The sequence below is a fragment of the Oryzias melastigma genome, linkage group LG16 (genome assembly GCF_002922805.2).
Source record: "Oryzias melastigma strain HK-1 linkage group LG16, ASM292280v2, whole genome shotgun sequence".
Classification (NCBI taxonomy): Eukaryota; Metazoa; Chordata; class Actinopteri; order Beloniformes; family Adrianichthyidae; genus Oryzias; species Oryzias melastigma.
In genome coordinates, this window is record NC_050527.1 from 2,480,402 (window position 1) to 2,504,585 (window position 24,184).

At 38.7% G+C, this 24,184-nt stretch overlaps 1 long non-coding RNA gene across 3 annotated transcripts in view; it reads left to right on the top strand.

Moving 5' to 3' along the window:
• The window catches only part of LOC112143325, a 174,763-nt gene extending 156,308 nt beyond the window's left edge, over positions 1-18,455 (top strand). Inside the window, exons 3-4 of one of the 3 annotated variants that reach the window (XR_004949288.1) lie at positions 11,123-11,493; positions 11,669-12,154. This is a non-coding gene — a long non-coding RNA (uncharacterized LOC112143325). Of the gene's footprint in view, positions 1-11,122; positions 12,156-16,951 lie in introns of those variants that run through there. The other 2 variants (XR_002918717.2, XR_002918716.2) reach the window with 2 other exon arrangements.
• The last annotated feature ends 5,729 nt before the right edge of the window (positions 18,456-24,184 follow it).

A 24,184-nucleotide genomic window follows, 5' to 3' on the forward strand; every position in this document is an offset into this window, starting at 1 on the left:
AATGGACTTTTATTCTGTTGCAGCCAGCCATGAACCACTAATGCTGGAAGCAGAAAAACGTATTTGGGGAACCCCCTTTTTTTATTACTAAACTATTGATATATGCTGCAGACCCATAAATACTGCAAACAGAGAGTTGACAGCATATTCACATATTGATATTTTTTCCTGTCCCTGCTTCAATCTCTGTTTATTTTCACTGTAATGTACTCACCCTTGTGTATTTTGTAAATAATTAGATAATTGTTCTGTCTTTTCAACGCTGACTTTTTTTTTTTTTTTTTTACCTGACTGGCTGTCTTTGAAGCTTAACCATAAAGGGTTGAGTTAGTGGTGTGCCTGTGGGTTAAAGCCCTCAGGCTGTGAGGAATGAGTCATACAACTGTAGCAAAGCATCAAATATGTCCCTTTTTTTTATTGTCCCGAAGAACAAGAACGACATTTCAAGGGTTTTCTCACTACTGGTATGTGGTGATTACAACAAAAGGGAAAAGAAAAATCAAAAATATTAACAGAAACATTTTCTCAACATCTTAACTGATATAATAAAAACAGTTTCAAGTAGTGAAACATTTATCTTTGCCAGTGGTGTGTGGCCAAAAAAAAAGTCTCTAATAGATTTTAATCAGCTGCTTTCTGCAAGTCCTAGAAAATACTGTCTTTGTAATGGATGGAAAAGCAGACAGTGACAAAGCTAGGCCCACTTTAAAAGGTGTTCAGTTCCCCTGTAAATGCGTACTGACAAGATTAATTGAGCATTGCCAGCGGTGAACTCACACCTCAAAAAATGGGAGCGTGCACACAGACGCAGCTGTTGTCACCATGGTGCACACACCCAAAGCGTCCGAGCACAAACGAACACACGAAACGAGAACAAATTGTGTTCATAATCACAAATTAAAGTTTGTATACGTACAAGTCTGCATGCCATTGTTCTTGATTAGATGCGCAAACACACACACATGCACATCTCTGTTGGCCTCTCTCAACCTACTTCCACGTGTCTTGCCCAACACAAATGACTTGATAGGCAGTTAAATACAAGGGTCGAGGGTTAAATGAACACCGTTGTTTATGAGGATGCAGTGTGAATCCATTTGCATTCTAATATTCCCTCAATTCTGAAGACACACTCATGCACACGCACACACAAGGCCCGCTATGGGCAGGAGGGAGGGTGTAAGAGGAGGGGAGATGACTGGTAGACGGCTTGTTTTAAAATCCCATTATCAAGTTATTTATGGAATTCATGGCCTGACAACCTCTTTGACCTTGTTTTGTTAAACATGAACCAGACACGATTCCAGCACGTGGTCCTGCCTATTAGCTTTTGTTTTCAATAGCCTTAAAATGTCAGCAACTTCAATCACCCTTTGGGCAGCTTTCCACTTGTGTGTTTTTGCTCTCATCAAAAGGACACATGGAAAACATGCACAAACACACCTTTTCTTGAAGATGTGTGTGCAAATAGCAGCCTTCCATGCAGATAATCTGCTTCCATACAAGGAGATTAGGAGATATGCATTTCAAAATGCTTCAACATAAACAAACACAGACGAAATAAAATCAAGATTTTCACTCTTTACTTTTGATTTAAAAAAAAAAAAATCAAGGATCCCGACAGTAAGTCCAGACAGGACCCCATTACCTAGTGCATTTATTTGGAATTTATTTTATTCTAATTTCATGAGTTGACCAACAGACAGATATTTCACGTCTCCATGATATCTTTTCTCTAAATGCTGCATTAAAACAAACTTGAGGATTAGACCCTAAAACTTAATGCATTTCCTACACTATAGGTCAATTTGATTATAAAGATCATTGTCAATGAATGGGCCGAACTGTTAGGGACATTAAGTAAGACAGTCAGACTTTATTAAATATGTTCAGAGCAACTTTAGAACTTTTTTGTGTAACACATTATATCTTAGCTGCGTTTGCCTACTGTATTTACAATACCTGTAAGTCCTGACCTTGTTAGCAACTGATTCAGCTAAAACAAACATTACCATGACCACACTAACTCCCAACCAGGCTAGTAACATGCATTGACTGTATAAGAGAGCTGGACTGAGCAATCCCCAAACCACCCTTGTGTTCCAAATAGGAAAAATCTAACTTTTATAGACAAATAAACGGCTATTACTCAGTTGTTATATTTTTTAGAATAACTATTCTCGTTCTAATACATTTTTTAAATGTTTTTTTCTTATTTTATTTTTATTTTTTCAATTTTTTTATCTTTATCACAAGTTATTCAACTGACCAATCAGATGCCTCAGTAAAATCATGTGGTGCCTGTTGACCTCCCCACCTCGAACGTCTGACAGATCATTTTAGGTCGGATGACAGTGGAAGGAGTGTGGATTTCAAACGAGCTAGCCCCTCCCTTTTTTTTTTTTTTTTTTTTTTTAAACTTGTCACGAGCTAACTCCTGACTGGTGACAGCAGTTGCCATAAAAACGTCCCTCAGACTGACTTGGACCAATCACTGTTGTTTGGCTCCAAAATGGCGACATCTAAATCGTGAACGGAAGTAATATAGAGGGCTCTGGATTATAAGCCGCACTGTCGTTTTTTTCTTTTTTTTTAGATTTTCAAGTGCACTAAAGTACAAAACACAGTAGTTGATACAGTATACAGAAAATACAGTATTTTTATTGCCATATAAGACTTCTGCTAATCATCTCCCATAGATTTTACCTTTAACTCCTCCTAACTTGTGCCAGCATCCAGGTTTTCAGTAGACAGTTCTGTTCCATGGCAGAACGAAGAGCTTACCAGATTTTTAGCCTTTTTTCTTTTTGTTTGCTCACAAATTTCTGAGCAGTACCACTGGCAAAGAGCAAGTATTTGAAGAGGGCAAATGTAAAATCGAGTCACAGTCTGCCCCTGTGAGTCTTACATTATTTAACAAGGTCCCAGCTGTGAGGAAGAGAAGATTAAATCCCCTACATTCTAACATATGCCAACTAGAAGAGAGTAGCACCAGTGTGGGCCAGTGCCACCAGGCAAGAGAGAGAAAGAGAGAGAAAATCAGACTAAAACAACAACAGGGAAGCACTCCTCGTGTACTCAATGGTACTTTTCCAAACCCTTTGGAGGGATCAAACCCTAACGCTAATGAACTTAGCAATCAAATAGGAACTTTTGGTATGCCACAGGCCGAACTTACTCAGGCAGTGTCAATCCATTATGTATTGGCTGAGAATATATTAAATTGTGTTTGAATTAAAAAGATTATCCTTGGCTTAGTGAACCAGCAGCAAAAGGGGCCAAATCGTAACAAGTGAATATTTATCTTAGAAATTTTTATTTTTTGAGAGCTCTTCAGGAACCACTCATTTTTCAAATCAAAAGCCTGTTTTATTAAGAATATTCCTTTGCATTCAAATAGGATAAAATCAAGATTTTTTTGTGTTTTAACAATAAAAAGACTATGCCCAGTATGATTAATAACAAAAGATATGCATAAAAAGTACAACTTTCATAATAATAATTAACTAAAGCAAAGGTCATAGTCTGATTATTGTCCAACTTTACTGAGCCATTATTCTGTGCATTTTGTGTATTATTTAACACTGTTTAGTTTTTAATTTAATATGCAGTTTATTTTAAACAGCATACAGTATGTCAGCTAAGTAACCACCTCATTGAGTTTATTTATTCCGTAAAAGTTTTAAAATGTTTTTGCATAACCATAATTAGCTATTGGATAATCAGCTACGCAATACAGATTAAAAATGAATTGTCAATACCATATATCAATCCCATTCTTGGATGTTTATTCCATCCTATGAATTGTATTTGCTTAAAAACAAAGCTTTGTGTTTCTGCTTCTTCCCAGCATTCCTCTCTGCTTGCTCTCATTTCTGTATATTTACCAGAAGCATTCTAAAGCTTTTTTTTCTTTCGATATTCAGCCTAGCTCTGCCAGTACCACACCTGCTGTTATAAACGGTACTCTCTTGTTTCCATTCCGCAGTGAAACTCCCTCCCTGTATTCATAGGTGGTCCGTAGTGTATCTTCTGCTGAGACTGTGCTCCTCTCCCTCCGCTCCTCATGTTAGTCATGTAACTGTATGGGTGTGTGTAAGTGTGTGTGTGTGGTGGCAGTGCTCCCCAGCGTAGTGTTGGCCTCAGGCAGCACAAGGTAACATCAAACGATTCTTTTCTTTATGACTTATTTATTTATTATCCCAGCTCACTGTATGTGTAGGAGAGCAGAGAGTTTGTTCTTGAATGGGCTTGTGTGCATTTGTCACTGTTGCCCCTGTGTTTTCATTCGGTGTTTTTCAGACATTGCCACTGGTTGCACGAACGCCCTCCATGGTGCTAAGCAAATGAAGCAGGAGATGGTGGGGATACTGTATTCAAAAGAAAATATTTGTTTAAAAAAAATCTTCACATCATGTAACTACCATTCCAGAGCAGACAAATATACAGGAACACATAAAGCTGAAGAAGAGATATGTTCATTGGAACTGTCACCTTGGGTGAGAGTGATTTCCAAGGCTGGCTTCTTGCCATGCACTCTGGGATCACTTCACATATGAGAGACCCGCTGCAGTACTTTAACATACAAAGGGCTTCGGGGGTGAAAATATGACAAACAAAATCCTCCACAGCTGGCAGACGCGCCAATAAATTCCAGAGCAAACATTCTCATATATTTCATTTTTACTATTCCACCAATGTTTTTCTTTTTCCTGTTGATGTAATTCAATTTCAAAGCTTTAATTTGATTTATATTTAAAGTCACACTTCAATCATCTTTACTGTAAAAGCATACTCATTGGCCTTTAATTATTATTATAGTTTTTTTTTGCCAAAAAACTTAAAAACTGTCTTTTTCTAAGACAGTTTCTGCATAGTTGTACTAGTTCAGTAGAAATTTGCATCCAAGTTGTAGGCATTGACATATACAGAGATGGACAAAGCACGGATGTGACACCTATAGAAAATACTTTACCTCCGGTTCCAGCAAAGTGAAGTCAGTTCAGTGGCCATTTTTCTGCGGTACGGATTTCGCCATTTTAGAACCAGTTACTAAGCAGTGATTGATTCTTATCAGTCTGAGTCAAAATTTCTATGGCAACCACTCTTGCAAATCAGGAGTGAGTTTGTTGGAAGCATGCTAGGTTAGAATCTGTCAATCAAACGTGGGGGTCACCGGGCCCGACATTCTTTTACTTAGGCATCTGATTGGTCAGTTTATAACTTCCGATAAAGAAAACCCATCCCCTGGGTGAGCGGTGAGCTGCAGACAGAGCCGCACCCGTGAACCATTTGGTGGTTTAACCCCCCAGTCCAACTCCTTACTGCTGAGTGTCAAGCAGGGAGGCACTGGGTCCCAGTCTTACAGTCTATGGTATGACTCGGCCGGGATTTGAACCCACGACCTTCCAATCTCGGGGCGGACACTCTACCTCAAGGCCACTGAGCTGGTAAGGTAAAAGTTTTGTAAAAATGTCTGGGACCCTATGTAAGAAGAATAGTTGAAACTGCCTGATTGCAACTAATGGGGATCCATAATAAATCAAACACTGTCCATGGTTATGGGCTGGACCATTGGCATGGAGTAAGCCTACCCATACTTCCCATTATCCTTTTGTTTTGCACTCTTTCCTGCTCCTTACCAATATTTGAGCTATTCAGCCGTACTGAGCTTCCAGGTCAGCCAAGGAAAATGAAGACATACATGGATCTATTTGTCTACAAGTGGATGCATCAGAATGGAGCTTGTAGCCTACATCACAGCACTTTCCAATGGCATTTTTTTTTCGTCTTCTTCTTATTAGGAACGATTTGAATAATAAAATACTCAAAATGCAGTTTTAATCTTAATTATATTTATGTCCTCTATCATCAAGAAAATTCAATTTTGATGAAGATTTTTAAAGGCTGATTTAGAACTTTAGGTAAGTACTCAACGCAAGATGCAACACACTTTTTTCCCATGTTACTCCTCCCCATGTACCGCATTTTAATTTGCAATTCTTTGAGTTAACCTAGCAATACCTGACATTGTGCACACAGATGTCTTGCAGCTCAAAATGTTCTCAGAAAAAACCTGACTTACTTTACTGGCAATGAATGGCATTACTGTCATACCAAGTGCTGGCCAAGTCTGCTTATGAAAAATCTGCCAGCTATAACAGGCAAAAGGTAAACAGTATGGCAGTCCTTTGTCCCCCACCTCTTCCCTCCTTCCAAATAAATATCCAACCTTGTCTTCCGCAAAGTGCATTAGGCACAGAGAGTCATTAGTACAAATGGGCTCAAGGTACTTCTGTGTGGAGCCTGTGTGTTTGTGTATGTGGGGGTGTGCATGTGTGTGTGTAATGTAGAAAGCAAGAGGTGCTAGGGTCCACTCCCTGCACACACATACATACACTTAGTTTGTGAATTTGCACCTATCCCTCATTGCCCCCTCCTCCTTACTCTCCCCATTCCTGTGGAGAAGACAGGGTGCCCCCTGCCCCTTGTTCTTTCCTGCTGCGATGGGGAAGTGCATCCTCATTAAATAATGTATCAGAGGAAAGACAGAGCAAGGGAGAGAGCTCTGACCCAGACGAATGTAGCCTCTCCATTATTTAGCATTTATAGACACCTTCCAGCTCATTTCTGACTTGATATTTAATGTACCGGCGGTAGAGACGGGGGCATTCTTTAACACTCCCAATCACTTGATTTATCTTTGTCAGTTGGTATTTTGGCCTGATGAAAAAAGAAGGTGCACACACAAATTTGTAGTGAAAACGGTCACAAATGGATGCTTTATTTCTGCACATGTGAAGACATGGATTTAAAGCTTTTGTGTGGGAATGAGTGTCCCTTGACAGGATGTGAAAGTGCTCACAAACAGAAAAATATATGCTTGTCATTAGCTTATGTTCTTGAATTTTGAGCCTGTGAATGTGCCTGTCAGGGCCATTGGTGAAGGCATCAGCTGTTTATATACATGAGGGTGGATGTTTGGCAAAGACGGACAGTCAGTCACGACAGGCGTAAGTCGAGGTTTGTCATCGTGGTCTGTAGGGATGAGCAGCTCATCATCTTCATCACCACTTCTCACTTTTTTCTCTGTCATATGTACATTTTAGCCACTAGTTTCTTTATATACTGTATGTTTTTGTTTCTCTTTCGGCTTAACAATTATATACATATTGCCCCGTTATTCGCTGGGGTTAGGGACAGGAGAGATCCGGAAAATGCCAAATCCGCGAATACAGAGAACCCTCCCATTGGTAACAAATGTCCATTACCAATCATCAAAAATATTTCTGATCATTCTTTGTTAACATTTATTAAAGACAGTACAGCAGCGTATTTTATGACGCAGAACAGAAGTGTCATTCTGTCTCTCTGTGTCTTAAAACCAGGAGCGCTTGCTTCCTCCTTCATCTAATAAATGTGAGAGAGCTTCTTCTTCCAGAAGAGGCCGGTTTCATCGATATTAAACATCTGCTCCGAATGATAATTATCCTCCGCGATTATCTTCTTCAACAGATCGGGATTTTTTTCGAGGAAACTGGTGTATTGAGATGCACCTCTGCACCACAGAACCACCTTTGGATGCAAAAGTTTAATACAGGCGGTTTGAATTGTCAAGTTTTTGTGACAAATCATGTGACTAAAAAATCTGTGAGTATGTGAAACCGTGAATAAAGATATGCGAATACGTGAGGGAACACCATTTTCAAACTTTCTAAGGTAAAATTTTCTTTTGAAGTTAAAATGTTTCCATATAAAAATCTACTTTTTTCCAACATTGTGTACACCTAATTGATCTTATAGGTTCATTTTGCAAAATAAAACAGTATTTAATCTGCACAAATGAGATTGATCTGACTGGCCCCAACAATAACAGCGTGTTGGATTACTTTTGAGAGGCTTGTTTATTTTATTTTTTTAACTCTTTTTAATACCATTGAAACAACTATGGGTTCAAGTGACATTATTTTTGGCAAAGAGTGACAAACAAAATGCCCATGAAGAGGCTAATCTGAAACATGAGGTATCCGTCTTTTTTCTTTTTTGTCTCACAGACAAATCAGTGTTTTCACTTTTAAAATACAAATATAGTTTCATTGCGAAGATGCACTTATTACTGAATTTTTCAGATTTTTTTTATTAAAAGGTTTAACTTTCTGAAACTGAATCTTTACCAGCAGAGACTATATTAGGTTAAGAATATTAATATCTGTCTCAGGATGCCAGAAATCTAAACTTCTATTTCACATTTGTTCATAATCAGAGGATGAATTCAGTAACCATTGAGTTAAACTTCCTTTTTGTTTAATGTATTTCTTTTTATTCAAAAGCCAAAAACTTTACCTGACCAAAAAAGTCACCATTGACAACAGTCTCCATCACTTGTACAGGTGTGGATGAAAAAAGTGATGTTTAAAAAGTCCTGAAATGGTGTGATATCTGAGAAGGATTTTGGCTCCAGTGTGGATGTTTACATGGATGCTCTGGTACGTGTGTGGATGGTTAGCCCTTGCTTTCATCACAGCTCAGCATGACACAGTTTGCTGCAGTTGGCTGAAAACCAAGGCTTTTAACCTGGCAGATACGCCTTGCTGTGTATCATTAGTCGCTGGCAACTGAAGGGAAAGACATGACAAAATAACACAGGCTCTTTATATGCAAATACTTGGCCCTGGTGTGTCAGGGCTCACCTCTGTCCCTTTGACAACAGAGGGAGCAAGAAGGCAGGCAGATTAAAAAGCATGTTCTGTTATTTATTTATTTTTACCTCCTGCAGAAAAACATAAAATAAATAAATAAAATTATATGCACAATTCAGTAATAGGCTAATGCAAAAGTGTCAACATTTGTATTTGATTTATTAATGTCTTCTTTTCTAGGATCTTTCACCCTATTTTTTTATTTCAGAATTTTATTCTCTTGTTGGTAAGATTGTCTTTTTTAGAGCATAAACTATTGTACAACATCTCATGTCCTTCCATTTGTGAGACAGCACGGCAGCAAAATACTGCTGTACAGTATCGAGTTATGTCACTTTGTGAAAAAGCTCCTGAGGCGGTGTCATTTTTCAAATTGCGTAAAATCACTTTGTCAGCGGTGATATAAATTACTTAGATAAATGCTGTATGTGTGTGCGCTTATGTGTGGATCGTCTCTTTCTGTCTGAAGAATTCCCTCTTGTAAACAATAGAGCTGCCTTATAAATTGATAACAGTGGTAATAAAAGATTAAACCAAAGACAACTAAGAGTAAAAAAAAATCCTAAAAAAAGACAACCTTTTGTTTTGCATGGCTACTCTGTCTGTGGTTGTGTGGACACATTGGTGTTTGGTGGGAAGTTGTCCGCTCTGAATACACTGCTGGCCAAGCTGTTGTTTGTTTGATATTGTTGCCTTGTTAAATTATTGCACACAAGACAATAACTTGGGCTTTTCTGCCATTACTTCCATTCCATTGGCTGTTTTTTTTTTTGTTGTTGTTTTGTTTTTGTCACAGACTGAAGCTGATAATGTGCTGCACTGCACAAAGTCCATTTTGGAAAAATGTAGGTAGTTATTCATAATGTTAAGCTAAGACTATTTATTTATTTATTTATCGAAATTAATTTAAATCTAATTCATCTTTATTTCTGAAAATCACTTTTTAACCTTTGCACACCTCAAATCTTTACAATTAAAAACAAAAAAACAGACAAAAATTAAAATAAAAACACAATTATATTTTTTTACCCCTTTTAAGGAACACATTTTAAGTGAAATATGAGATTTTTTTTTTCTACCCGATCGACGACTTGATCTCTGAGGCTCCGCCCTTCACTCCTTGTTGGTGCCGCCCATTTCATGATGTCATCCTAGAGTCAGTCTCATGAAAAGAAACATCTGAACTTTTGCAAAGATGGATTTGCATATTGTGCTCATTAAATGAAAATGTTTTGCTGATCACCCCTGTCTCAGATGAGAAAGTTACTGTGTGTTAGCCTGGAGGAAGGGCTGGCAGTGCAGACTCTTCCTCAAAGGGGCTGTTCCTCTCTTTGTGACATCACAATGTGAGGACCAATGACTGTATAATTAATGGACTTCTCAATCACTCCCCTCTCATGTTTCAAATAGGAAGTACTGGTTGCTAAACGGCCAAAGTCCCATTGACTTCTATTGAGAAAAAGACAGTTATTTCTCAGTCATTTTATTGGTCAGAATAACTATTCTTGCTCTAAAACGTTCTTTCTAATGCAATTTTTTTTCAAAGATATTTTCTTGTTATCCCCAGTTATTCAAGTTATAAACTGACCAACCAGATGCCTCGGTAAAATCATGTGGTGCCCGCTGGCCCTGTGGGTCTTCATCTATGGGTGAAGACACACTTGATTTTGTGGATTTTGAGGGGCTGGTGCTCAGAGCACAGTGTTTATAGTGGAATCCTTAGAGAAGTCTGAATGGAGTAAAATAGCGCTTTGTCTTTTTTTTTTGTTTTGTTTTTTTTTTTTTTTTTTTTTTATGAGGAATTAAAATTATAAAGCTCGAAAAAGTAAATTTTACATGATATAGGCCCTTTAAGGATGGGCCGCAAAGCTGGACTCCAGCCACCCCAGCAAGGGCAAGAACTGCAGCAAGAGCCACAGACTTAGCCAGCAAAGCCTCAGCTGAAAGGATCCCCACAGGGGCTGAAAATCCTAATAAGGAAGAAGTTAAAGTAAAATAAATGAATGGCACCACTTGTTTTGATTTTCTCTTTCAGATTCGAGTTTTATGTGATTTAGAAGATTATTCAGGCATGATTAGAAACTACTAAAACACTTCAACACTATTTTATGTCTAAAGCTCGCACAAAGGATGAGTAGATGATCAGTAGAGGATGTGCTAAAAAAAAGTGTTTCAAAATTTGAAGACTTCAGGGATCTTTTCTATTCCATGCTGACATAACCTGACTTTAGAGAAGGGTAACCAATCAGGAACTTACTGAGCCCATGAATGGAAAATTCATCCAGACAAAAGAAGTAACAAAACTGTGACCGTATAACAAAGGAGTGTGAACATGTTGGTCACTAATTTACTTTTTGTCTTTTTTTCCTCCATTACTGCCCACCACCATCACTATTTCTCTTTTTCCCGTTCCATAATTAAAGACACTCAGATGAAATGGACCCTGGGGAAAAAAATGGCTTTCAGCAAAGACAAGGTTATGGAGGAGGAGGTGGATGAGAGATGGAGCGGTCGGAATACGGTATTGGTTCTTCAGGGAGCACCCCTCCTGGTAGCGTCCCATCCTGCGTCTTCATCTCTGCTGGGACCCACCCTGAAGGGGGAGGCGGAGTTGTCCTGGCCGCAGAGCGGATCAATATCATCTCTGTTATTAATATCAAAAGCACATTACTTTGTTTTGCGTTTGGCAGGGAGCCAGCCCAGCTCGAAAGCCCTGTCCCGACAGACGGCCATTTCCTTCCTTCCTTTCCATCCTACGCTCTCTGGCCATTTACCGGGACTATAATTTACTTTGGTGAGTTTTTAGGGTATTGTTTTGTCAGAGCCAATCAGGGCTGAGTAACAAATGATCCCAGAGGAGTGGCAGTGGCCTGGACCCAGCCACCCCTCCCTTCCCACTCTGCAAGTGGACAAATTCATTTTTGAAAGTTTCACATCCGTTTTTTTCTGTCCTTGACTCTGGGAAGAAGAGAGGGAAAAAGGCGTGGTGAAGAAGATATACGGGGGGATGCTCTTGTGAGAAGAAACAGGTGCCAGGGTTAAAGTGGACAGGCTGTTCCATTCACCATCCTCCCCCCCGACTCTCACCAGAGATGAAGTAACAACACAAACAAGCATCCCTGTGGCCGGAATGAGACATGACGGTATCTCTAATTGGCCCATTGAATTAAACGGGCCGTGCTGGAGCTCGCTGTGAGAAACAAAAAATATTGACCACTTAAAGGAAGAGAGGGGAATTGATTTTCAAGACGACAGCAGACATTTACCTCATACTGCAGAGCTCACTCCCTTTAAAGGAAAAGGACTTGCTCATTCTTCAAGGCAGCGAACTCCAATCGCCTTTGTTTCCTTCAGGGCACTTAAGTTTCTTGACAAGCAACATGTTGACATTTGTTTTCTAGTTTCTGTCTGACCTTTAAGTTGATATGAACGGATAAATATTGTGAATTGTCTTTATATTACAATAAAAAATTATTAAATGAAAAAAATTCCAAAAAGTAAATCATGTATTTTTAATATTTATCATTTTCTTAATTTGTCAGAATTCTAAGATTATTTTTGAATTGTTGAAGTAAAAGGTTTTTCCTTTATATTCTTTACTTTAAGATAGGAATATTATTTTTTTATGAAAATTTATTTTTTATATATAATTATATGTGTGTGCGTGTGGGTGTGTGTGTGTGTGTGTGTATGAAGGAGTGTGTGATTATTTCATAACTAAACACAATGTTGCTAAATTGGGCAAAAAAACTCAACTTTTTTTATGAAAGCATCCTCTGGTTTACTTTATACAAGTAAGTATAAACAAATTTAGTTCTGTCTGCAGTTCTTTCTGCGATCAATAAAAGCTGAATTCAAACGTCTTTTTTCAAACTTCTCTGTCAGAGGTCTGTTGAAAATCCAAACATTTTTCCTTTAGGCTTGAAGCGGGAAGGCAGAGTCAGCCTTGGCTTTACTTTAACACAAACATATTCAAGAACATCCTCAATTGCACTTGCATGATCTTACCACATTGTTTCACTACTTTTTTCTTTTTACTTGATATTGTTAGATTGTAATATTAACTATCTTAGACTGAAGTTAATAAAGCTTTGCATTAGTTCACCCTTCCTTTGTCTTCTGTACCCTAGCATTATATTTAAAGTTCCACTCCGATCATCTTTTGATTTTTTGTGAAAGCGGTCTTCTTATTATGCTGTTTTTAGCCAAAATTAAAAGAACCTGTTTTGTTTTTATGGAAATATTTTCTGCAAAGCTGCAGTTGTCCATTCAAAATTTGCCTCTGAGTTGTGGACGGGACTGTTGGCGCAGAGTAAGCACACCCTCACTCCCCATCATCCACCTTCTCACACACTCTTCCACTAGCTTACAATCCTTACAACCTAACATGTTGCTCACCAGTGGCTCTTTCGCTATCAAGCCATGCAGTTTTAGACCAGATGCCAGCTCAGACGAGGAAAAAAAAAATAAAAATACATGAATCTAGTTATCTGCAAGTGGATGCATCAGAATAGAAAAAAACAAGAAGTTTGCTGTAATAGCTTCTACCTCACAAGCTTACAACTGCATTTTTGTATCTTCTCCTGATTCACCACAATTTGAATAAACACTCAAAAATGCAATTTTAAGCTTGATTTAGTGTTTATATAAATCATCTATCTTAAAAAAAAAAGCCACAACATGTTAAAAACATAATTTTCATCAGAGTGGGTCTTTAAGCTGGGATCCAGCCAGCAAGGCCAAGTGGGCCCCATATGCTTTAAAAGTGGGCATAAATGTGGGCCCCGAATGGGATTCTCAGCAGTTTCTGTGGTGGCCCCACCTGTGTTTGCCCACATTTTCTTGAGTGGGAACTTAGTGGGCTGGTTTGCTTCACTAGCTACCCTTCCATAGGACAACAGAGCGAGCTAGCAAACTCCGCCACCAAGGAACCGACAGCCCAGGCAGGGCACGCTTGCTCTGCTGGCCCCTGGGCTAGGGAGCTTGCTAGCTTGCTGAGTCCCCACTTAAACTAATGTGGGCAAACACAGACCCACAATTTCTTCCCACTTTTAAGCTATGTGAGGCCCATTTGGCCTCACTTGCTAGCATAAGAGTTGTGAATTAAACTGCAACATGCATGGAATTGATAAAAGAGCAGAGAAAATGCCCATTGTGCATATTTTGTTTATCCCACATTTTTATTTTATTTAAGCTGTGATGTAAATCTATTGTTTTTGTCAGTATATACTTTTGCAAACTCTCTTATTCTAAAGCCTTAGTTTAAATATATATATTAAAATGCATAAAAAAATGGAATAAATAATCATCTCTGTGGACATAGTGGTTGTGGATTACTGAATGTTTACCTCAATGGATGTTTGTCAGAGCTGCTGATGGTAGAAGGTGGACTAACGTTTGCTGAATGGTGACATCATCTTTCAACCATTAGTTCTCAAACAATTCCTGCTCGCAGCTTGCTGCTTGCTCCATATTGATGTCATGCACCAGGAGGTTGCTTCAGGGCTCCATTGTGGAGGGTGCTAACTTATGCGTCTGTGAGGGCACCCAACACCCGGCGCTGCAAACATCACAGCATGCGTAAACACTCAGGCGCACTTCCTCTTTCTCTGTCAAACCAAAGTGCAAATAAGAATCAATTCAATTAAAGGCAGAAGTGAGTTCTTTTGCGAATGATAACTAGCCACCTTGGTTGAGGTATGATGGCTGGAGGCTGTATGATTTTTATATATGATAGATCAGCTTCAATGTCTGAGAAAGTAATCTGTCCTGTGACTTACCTGCAGCAGAACAATACTGCTCAGATGTGTCCACAGAGGATCCAGAAATACTTTTAAGGCGATAAAAATGTTTGCTGCAAGGCAGTTTGTGGTGTTTTCTTTGCTGAGAAGACATGTAACACTGCTGATTAGGATGTGAGCTGAAATGTGACAATTGCATTTGACAGTTCCACACACTTTTTTTAATTTTTACCTCTCCTGTTTTAATAATTGCAAAAGAAAAAGGTTAGCTTTTCTGTTCGTGTGTGTGCGTGTTTGCCAGTAAATGCTGCATTTATCCAGTGAAACCTGGGAAAGAGGTGAGACAGACAGGTGGAGCAGACGGCAGGTGGTTGCTGCCGTGCCATGTATTTCTGTTTGACATGAGAGTAACGTGTCAATCAATGGCTTCCTCCTTCCTTCTCCTGTGGGGCCATGTGCAATTGATTTTATACTGTGTTATAGTGCCAGGGGGGTGTTCACAACAACACAGAGGATCCACAACTTTAAAAGAAATATCTTCCAGTGATGTTAGCTCTTTGCCACCAAATATGGGTTAATAATTTCAGGGGGAAACTGTTAAATCTCACTTCATTTTGTTTTAATCTGTTGTAAAAGCATTCCTAGCAGTAATCCTTACTCCCAACTTTTCATTTAATGACGTATGTTTCGGGCCCCCTCTACGTCACTTTTTGATATTTTGGGTGTCCTCAACTTGTCGTCTCTTGATGTCTTGGCTGTTCCCATTAAATCAGGGGTCGCCAACCTCTGGGCCGCTAACCGATACCAGTCCAGGGGCTGCTTGGTACCGGGCCACGGATGCTAATCAGGGGTCCCTAACCCTTGGTACGCCAACTGGTACTGGTACCCCAAGTCCATACTGGTACCCTAACCCAGTACAGAGTCCAATACTGCGTCCGGTACTGTATCCGGTACCCTAACCTTGACTTGGTACCAGAACCCTAACCCGGCTACGCATTCAGTTGCGAGTCTGGTACCATCCAGACCATAACTTTGTACCAGTTTTGTGTCTGTTACCGGGTCTAGTACAGCATCTGGTACCCTAACCCTGTACCGATACCCTAACCCACTACCAGTTCCGCGTCCGGTACCCTAACCCTAACTTGGTACCAGAACCCTAACCCTGTACTAGTTCTGGGTCCAGTAGCGGATCCAGTACTGGTTTAGGGTGCAGACCCGGTAACAGACGCAAAACCGATACCAGGTTAGGATCCAGACACAGTACTGAATGCGATACCATGTCCGGTACCCTAATCCTGACTTGATACTAGAACCCTAACCCCATACCGGTTCTGCATCCTGTAACGAGTCTGGTAATGGTACCCTAACCCTGACTCAGCATCTGTACCCTAACCTAGAATCGGTTCCGCATCCATCCCCATACTGCGTTCTGAGGGTTGGTGACCCCTGATTTAAAGGGAACAGCCAGCACGTCAAAAAATGGTAAGTTGGTAACACCCAGATTATCAAAAAGTGACATGGAGGAGGCACGAACCACCATATTAGTGGTGCAACAAAAAGGGTAAGCAATGTTGAGCGACAGTTTTTGAGCCATTTCAGATGAATAAAATGCAGACGCAAATGGATCTATTTATCTGCAAGCGTTGGAATGGAAAGGAGAAGGGAGATACAAACTTTTTCAAAATGCATTTTTTCATCTTTTCCTGATTCATAATAATTTAAATAATTTAAATAAACAGTTTTTGCATTAATTGTCCTTACATGAGTCCTCCATAATCAAAAAAATGCTTCAACAACATGTTAAAAACACAAAAAAACATTTTTTTACTGGAGTGGGAGAATGATCACAAATAGAGATGTGCACAGGACTCCTAGATGTGTTATTTAGAAATGATGCCAGGATTTCAACTGAGGTCAAAGTTTCTCACTTCATACAGGGAGTTAGTTTGCTAACATGAAGCTTAATTGCTTTCTTATCAGCTCAAGTCTAATATTTAATTTATGAGTGACCCTTTGAGTGATTATAGGGCTCCAAAAATATTTTAATATGACTGCACTTTTGAGCAGTTCATAGGCCCACCATTTCTTATTAACCCTCTGAGGACAAATCATTAACAGCTCATTAAACCCCTATCTCCATTGTGTCAGCGAGCCCCCTCTATGGCTCTTATTGCAACAAAAGAGCTAAGTAATAAGTCCCATTGTCAAGCAGCCTTTAAATAAGAGCTGATATCCCATATGTTTATTAAAAAGAGAAGTTCATTAGGAGGAATAAAAAGGATCCTTAATCCTTCCGTTTTAAAGGGAAAAAAAGCCGTGAAAGGCCTAAAAGGATTCTATAGAAAAAAGTTAATCTTACAATATTATAGCCGACTACAGGCAGCATGAGTTTTTAAAGAGTGACTTGAAAAAGTGATCAAGGAGGACATATTGTTACTTTAAATTCTGGATTAAGATGCAACATCCTCACTTTATTAGAAAAGCATAAAGGTATCTTATTTTTTTTTCAAGGTGCTGCTTCAAAGCCACGAGACTTTGATTGTCTACAAAGGCCTCAGCTCGAATCTTCTGCACAGGATCACCACCAGGCATGTAATATTTCAGCTTGTTTGTCATAAAGTGTTGTTTTAGTTGGTAATTTGCATGCAGTGAATCCTGTAATCACCCTACTTGTATCCTCGCCAGCATCAGTTATGTGAAGATTGTATGAATTTGAGCAATGAGGAAAGTGAGGTCAATTATATTGTTATTCAGTGACCAAGCTTCTTCCTACCCTTTTATCTTTCTGAGTCTCTTTTACTCTTCATCCTTTTTTTCTCCCTTACTTTCCTTTCTACTTCCACCACCCCCTCCCTCCACCCCCTCCCTGTCTCACTGCACAGTGGGGGTAAGATGTATGCCGGTGCCCAGGTGGATAGGGGGAGAAATCAATAGTGAGGCTGTTTGAAGTTTTCTGAAAGACTTCCTAGGGAAGACGCTCTTGTCAGGGTGATAGATAAAGCTCGCGCCTCAGTCAGCTTCGGCAAGAGGCGGCCAGAGGAGAAGAGAGCGCCTCACCTTTTTAAGTGGGGCCCTAATAATAAAACAGCATGAATAAAACATCCTGGCTGAACCATGCTCTGCATTAGCGGTGCCGTGCCGTTATAAATGATACTGGTGGCCCTGGCGCCATTTGGGTAAAAGCCCACAGCACCGATTTAAAAGAGGGCTGTGCAAAGGGAAAGGGAGATGGATTGATATGTGTGTTCCGCACTTATTTATTTATATGTTATGGAGCTCAAGGAAGAATGAGAGAGAATTAGTAAGCTTTAGTGTTGCAAGGTGACTTATTGTTACTTTGCTGCCAGTGAAGAATTGGTGTGATCAGCACTGTGAGCTCATTACAGTATCTCTGTTTGCTGTAGGTAATATAAAAACAGTCATAGTTGAAGGCCTGCATTTTTTTAGAAAAATTGATAAAAAATTGTTTTTGATTATTTTAAAATTTTATCTCTATATGTTCAGTTATGTCATCTGTTTTCTAACTGTAACACTGTAAACTAACAAATTTGCATAATTTTGTGACTTTCAACTTCTATGAAAACAGTAAATAAAAAAAACATCGACTCTATATGAGAACTGGACTGAGCTCATGTGACGTCACCATAGAAAATTAGTTACTTCTGGCTCCAACCAAATTAAGTCAATTCAATCACCATTTTTTGCAATACAGACCCCGCCATGTTGGGGCCAGATGACCTCAGTAAGCAGTGAGTCAGTTTGAGTCAACATTTCAACTCATACATTTGAAGTCCAGACCCCTCCCACTCTGGAGAATCTGTCAAACGCTTTAAAAAATCAAAGCAAGAACAAACCCTTTTCATGTAGGCATATGACTGGCCAGTACATAACTTGAAAAACTTTCACCACAGAAAAAAACAAAATACAGCTGCAGGAGAAAACATGTGAACCCTTTTGGAATTACTTGGTTTAATGCATTAACTTTGCATTTGTCCAGTTTTTCATATGAAAACATAAATTGGTGTGATTTAAACAGGCAATGTTTTCCTCCATCGTCGTGATTTAGATTGAGATTTTAAAAAAACACATTATGTGTCCATTTTGTGGAGAACGTGAGGTGTTTCTAGAGGGTTCACATACGTTCTCTTGCAACTGTATAATAAAAAAATATGATTAGCAAGAACATGTTAAAACAGAAGATAAATCAAGAATTGCTATTCTGACGAATACACTGAGAAGTCTATGGAATTTTAGCTTCTTGGAGCCAGTAGACACTTCCAGGGGGAAGAGGGGTCACTAACTCCAGTTCTCCTATAAAGTCAAAGATAAAAACACAAGTTGTGTCATTCTTATGTCAAAAAATATTTGTTGTGGCACAATTACTGCTATAAAGGAGAATTCAACTAATGGATTACTTAAGGTTACAATGTTTGTGCAACTTTACGCTTTATCAAACATTGCTGTTTCAATGCAAGTGTGATCAATAGTTTGTTGCTTTTACACACAGATATCTGCAGATTGATGTACTGGGTTTCATCATGCGCTGTTAAAAAAATGTATTTTCCATTGGACGTTTCTCACAACTCAAGAGTGTGAAATGAAGATAACGGGGAACTGCTATCCTCTACATGTGATGCTCTTATGAAACACAAGCAGTCAATTGACAGACCCCATTTTAGCAATGAAACACTTAGAGACTCACCAAAAAAAGACCACAAAGTCAGAGATATTTTTGGATTCTGATTTTAAGCAGTTGGAAACTTTTAGAACAAAAACGGTGAGTTGTATTAAAAATTCGCTATTTGTAAAAAACAGAAAAACTGAGCTCTTAGGAAAATGTTTTTGTGTGTTTGAAATGGTGTAAGTGACGGCAAAAAAATGTGTGTAAATCTGTAGGAGCTCTGTTTTTTAAACAATTTCATTTTATTTCATGTTTTTTTAGATGTGTATCAAGTTAAATCATAGTCAAACGGTCATGCAGAAAAGTTTGCAAAAATTACACCCGGCTGTATTAAAGCAACTTCTTTTTATTTTATTAATTTCAATAGTTTAACGGTTTTACCTTTAAACGTTGTTCAAAATAAATACAATTTAGAAATAATTCTGCTAACACATTTAGATAGCAGTATTCTGCAAAACAGAGAAACTTTAATCTGCAATATTAAGTAAGTAGTTGCATGTAAAAATATATAAATTAATGTAAGATTCTGAAAATGGGTTCAGCAGTTCCCAAATTCTCAAAACAGCAGTTCTCCCTTTATTTCGAGAAGTATCACAGTTTGTTCATAATGTAAACACTTGAAAACAACATTTAAATGCTGATTAAATCCATCTTTCATAAGCAGCACAATCTCCTGGATTGGTGTCAGAGCCAGAAGGCTGTTGAAGGTTCAGAGGGACATAAATCTCCACACTCCTGCCCTGACCTCGCTCGTTCAGCCCTGACCACTTCTTACTCCAGGCCTGTGGTTGAAGGGTGGGCTGCGGCTTCAGGATCCTGGACCGGTGAAAGCCCAAGGGTGGGCAGGGTCAAGTGGCCTGTCGCTGGGGTCAACAGTTTTCAATAACTCCCCTGAACCAAAGGTCGAACCCTTGACCTCAGTTGCGACTGGACACTTCTGAGGGAGGCATAAAGTGAGGTCAAGCTTTCTCCACCTCCGCTCTCACCTCTGCTTACACCAACCCCACAGGTTTCAGAGGTCCTAGTCTTAGCAAAAGGTCAAAGGTTTCTCTCCACTAGGGGTTCGGTTTAATGCACTGGATCAGGCCATGCTGAGATGCAACTAGAGCTGCAGCACGAACACTGAAGAAGCAGGTGTTACCTGTCTGTTGACTTTGAAGTTACTAAAGGATCATGTGCCATCAGTCCTGACAACTAAACTTTGAATAAACTAGTTAAAGTTGAGATTCCATGTCTCCTACCTGAAATAAAAGCGTTATAACTACGTTTCTAATATTTGATTTAGTTAAAAATTGAAGTTTTAGGTTATTTAATGTTCAGCAGCTGCAAATCAGAAAACTTTTTTTTTCAAAATACAACCAACACAATTCTTAAATATTCATGCAAAAAATGCCCTGGTTTTATATTTATACTAAATTGATTTAGCAGGATTACAAATCAGAATTTGTTATAATAAGAATGTCATTATAACAAAACTACCCAAAACTTCTTTTTTTTTTTTAATTTAGGTACGAACTCTTTTTAAGTTCCATTCAAGAAAAAGATTGACTAACAGTTGAATTTCTCTTCAGTTGCATTTAAAAAAAAGTTTTCTAAACAGGATTTTGTGGCATACGTATAGGCAGTTCTTAGCTTTATGAATTTGAATTTTTTTTTATGTCATTGCTGCTTAGGGAATGAAAACTGTCTATCTGCTTGTCTGGGAGGCCGACCAAAAGAAAACCTCTCTTACAGACGGTCTCTGATGATGTGTTTGGCTCTCCTGAGGTAGCAAGATGGTGATGTCCTCCAGGCTGAGCAGAGAGCAGCCCGTCATCTTCTTGATCCCACTTTGCAGATTTCTCTTGTCTACTTCCCAGCTCCCCGCTCACCAGATTGGGATGAAGTCTGAATTAGATCTCCGTGGCGGGCCTGAAGAACATCACCAGCAGCTGCTTCTTCAGGTTGTTCTTCCTGGGCTCCCTCAGGGAGTGGAGTGACTACTAGGCTTTCTTCACTGCTGCAGAGAGAAGCTGGGTCTGTTCTTCTCTTCCTGAGGTCTCAAATGGTTTCAGTTTTTTGTAGACTTCAATAGAGGTTGTTCTCTGAGAACTGCAGCGTCTGTAGACCTCATCTCTGTAGTCACAGTCACCCTCCCCTGAGATGAGCTTGACATCATTTAGTATCAGCTAAAGTATCAACACAAGCCAGAAGTCAAATCTCTGCAGTTACATTTGGAAATACAACTAAAATTTACAATAAAATGGAGAAAAAATGGGGAAGTGTGTCAACGCTGATGCACTGTGTAATGTCAGTTATCTTTAAAATAGTGTGTTTAAAAATGTTTAGGAAAGAACACTTTTCAGTTTTGACCCTTGATATTTGCAGCAAGTATGAAACAGAAGTTTTTAATAGATAGGATTGCTGTCATTTATTAGGTTTACTGAGAAGGAACGAGTCTTTTGAGGTTTAGGATTTTAAAGTCCCATCTTTTTTTGTATTTCATTTTGTATACTACTTTAACTTCCTGTGACTAGTCTCATTTTATATAATATACCCGATGTTCAATGCAGTAACCGTGTAAAAAAACATCCCAGACACTAACAGAAAACTTCTTCTTTTTTTTTTTTTAGAAAATAGATTTTTTGATAAAATCCACCAAAATATCATTTTTTGAGGATGCATTGAGTGATTTTGTATGTTTTTGCTCACAATAATTTTAGTTTAAGTTTTAAAATATTGACATGAGTTTTTAGGAAAAAAGCACCTGATTTACCCACTGTCTCAAATTTGATATATTACATTTTTAGCACAGTGTGAAGAATTTATAATCAGCAAATTTTGCATTTATTCAAAATTGCAAGTAGTCATTCATAAAAATGAAAAACAATAAATTAATTTTCTCACCGTCGTTTTTTAAATTAGCTAAATTTTTCCTTCAAAAGTGTTTTTGTGATTTCATGGAAGCAGCCATTTTAAAATAAGCAGAAAAAGTCCTTCTACTGCCCCTAGTGGAATGATGATGAACTACGGGATGACAACATTGGCAATGTAAAAATACACTGGGGTTTTTAAGGAAATATTTTCTCATGTGAAAGGGAACTCAGAAAGACATGTATGAAATATAATATGAGTGGTTATATAGGGTTAACTTACCAAAAATATAACATGTGCTATACATTCCAATAAATAGACAGATAAATGTAGCACACATTATTAAGATTCTCATTTTTCTCTTTACTTTAACTACTGTATTTTTTCATAAATGAATTTATATATATATATAAATAAAATGTACACAGCACTATAATAACATAAATGACACTAATTCACCAAGAACCCAGAGAAAATAGAGGATCACTTGAAAATCATTTTATGTTCTTTTATCAAAAAGCACCAACTAAAACTGAAGGATCTGGAGAATATTTGAAGAACGTGTTTAGAGTGCGAAGGGGATCACAGCTGGAGAGTTGCATCTGTTGCATGCTGAGGGAAGATGTGTGCCTAAATCTGACAGCATCCCACTGAGACGATCACAGAAGTGGGAATCTCCTTATTTGTTTTGCAGCCACCAGATAAATAACAACATTCTGCTCTGTACTAAAATACTCAGTCTCCCTCTGCCTCTTGGTCTCTACGCTGCTTAGATCTTCTTTTCCCACCCTGCCGACATCGCTTACTTCCCCTTTCACTGTCTTGACAGTTATTTGTATATTTGCTGTTCTGTATGTCTACCTGTCTGCAGATACTCACACAGCCAGAGGCTAACTGCTTCTTTCTCTTTTTTGCTGCCTTTCTTGTTTGCTCTGTATTTAAATCCCAAATCTGCTTTTTTTTTTTTTGTATATCATCAATAAAACAGAGTAATGGAACGTGTAAAGGTTGCTGACAAAACGGTGATAACAGCTAAACACCATCGTGAACATGCAAAAGTGCTCTTAGTATTTGTAAGTCTCTTTTCATGTTTATCTGTTCGACTTTTCTCATTTTTCTGACAGAGTGACAGGATTTAAAGGAACATTTGGGATTGTGTGACAGTGTGATACCCATCAGATTTTCCCATTTGTATCCTGATATCACGGAGAAGGAAAACCCCACTAAGTATGATAGTCAGTGAAACGTTGGATTATAATGGAATTTTAAAAAAAAATCTGCCAAAAGTAGAAATATCTTATTTACTGTGTTTGTACTTGACAATAACAGGAAATCTGACTCGATTAGCCAATTTAATTAACTATTCTCGAGAACTTTTCTCCACTTGGCAAAACTGTCATATTTCTGAGCTGCCGTTGAGCAAAAAAACTGAGGTGTGGCGCTTCAGCAAAGTTCAACAACACCAGGAAGACGGAGTTTGTTCCTGTGGGTGACCGCCAGCAATGTCACATCAAGTAAGCGTTTTAAAACGCGCAACGTTCCCCACAAATGCCAAGCACGTGCATGAGATCATCAGCAACACAACATTGATCAGCATTAAAGCCTTCACTCCGGAGAGCCGGTCTTCTCTTGGCGCTTGAATTTATGGACGCATTAGAGCCCCCCCTGTAGACGGTGGGATACATCATAGTGAAAAGTGTGACAATAAAGTGTTGCTTTTCACCCTGTCACAACAGGGTGAAAGGGAGGATGCTTAATTTATTTTTTATTTTTTTAATTAAAGATGAATTGTTGAAATTGATACTTTGATGCAGTAAAGTGACGGAATTTGTGCTTCAGCTATTTATAAGAATTATTTTAGTGTCTGTACGTCAGTTAAAGAGACATTTTCTGTGTGATTCTTATGTGGTTTGTCAGAACAACACATGCTAGTCCCTGTAGTGTTATTTATTGCAGCATGCCACTTATAATACCAGCTCTGTGTGAATGAGAGCTTGACAGGGGATACCTTGGCTGCATGGCTCCAGGTTATGTAATTAAATTTACAGATGAAATATCGAAACGCCTGAAAGAGAGAGAGTGGAGGCCAAAACCTGGAGAGCTCCGGCAGAAAATGCTGAGCTGCACATTTCACCAGATTCTCCCCTCGCACAAGTTTAATGTTACCCCCCCTCTCCTCTCAAACAGCAGCTAAACTCACACTGGATGCA